The following is a 1,039-nucleotide window of genomic DNA, read 5'->3' on the forward strand; positions in this document are numbered from 1 at the left end:
ACTTTTATTATCTCGGAGCCGGCAGCCAATCAGACATTTCCTTACATTGGGGGGCCGGGAATGGTGCGTTGTGCGTCTTCCTGCGTCCTTGTATCCGATGTAACGGTATTAGTGATGAAGGATTATGCTGACATGTTCCATGGTGCGGTACAGCACACGCAGTGATACCCCGGGGGGAGGGGCAGTGATACCCTGGGGGGGGAGGGGCAGGCGTCATGGCGATGGTCTGGCTTCCTCCCACGTCTCGCTCCACATGATGGGGAAGTGGAACTCCGAGGACGAGTCTGGAGGAGAGAAAACACCAAATCATTCCTCAGGTAAGAAGTCCCCCGCCACTGGGAATGATGGGCGGGGCCAGCTCTCAGGGGGAGGGGCCTACTGGTAGAAAATCCTACATTGAAAAATGAATCTACAACTGGGGGCTGCTGTGCGGACTCTAATTGCTGGCGGTCCCATGTGCAGACCAGGACTAGTTCTTACCCAGCATCCCGCTCTGCGCAAGCTCCTCCTCTATGGCCAGCAGACGGTTGTACTTCATTGTCCTCTCTCCTCGGAGCAAACCTCCCAACTTGATGAACTGCGTTCCCAGCGCCACGGCCTGCGGAGACAAGAGCGCCACGCGTGAGGAACCTCTGTACACCGCCACCGTCTATGTCTACACCACAGCCAGACATGGGATCCGTGTCCCCCTCTGTACACCGCCACCGTCTATGTCTACACCACAGCCTGACATGGGATCCGTGTCCCCCTCTGTACACCGCCACCGTCTATGTCTACACAACCACGCTGCTCCCCGAACTCTCCTCAGGAGGACACCCCAAAACCGTCACCCGCTTCTCTCCTGCAAAACAAGAAGACGGAGCAGAGAATGTGGAGGGGTCCGGGGCCACGTATATAAGATAGGGACCCTGGGAGGACCTGGGGTACGAGGCGGAGACTCCGGGGGGACCTGGGGCACGAGGCGGAGACTCCGGGGGGACCTGGGGTACGAGGCGGCGACTCCGGGGGGACCTGGGGCACGCGGCGGCGACTCCGGGGG

Source organism: Nanorana parkeri, unplaced genomic scaffold (assembly GCF_000935625.1).
Source record: "Nanorana parkeri isolate BGI_ZX_2015 unplaced genomic scaffold, ASM93562v1 scaffold4441, whole genome shotgun sequence".
In the NCBI taxonomy this organism is placed as follows: Eukaryota; Metazoa; Chordata; class Amphibia; order Anura; family Dicroglossidae; genus Nanorana; species Nanorana parkeri.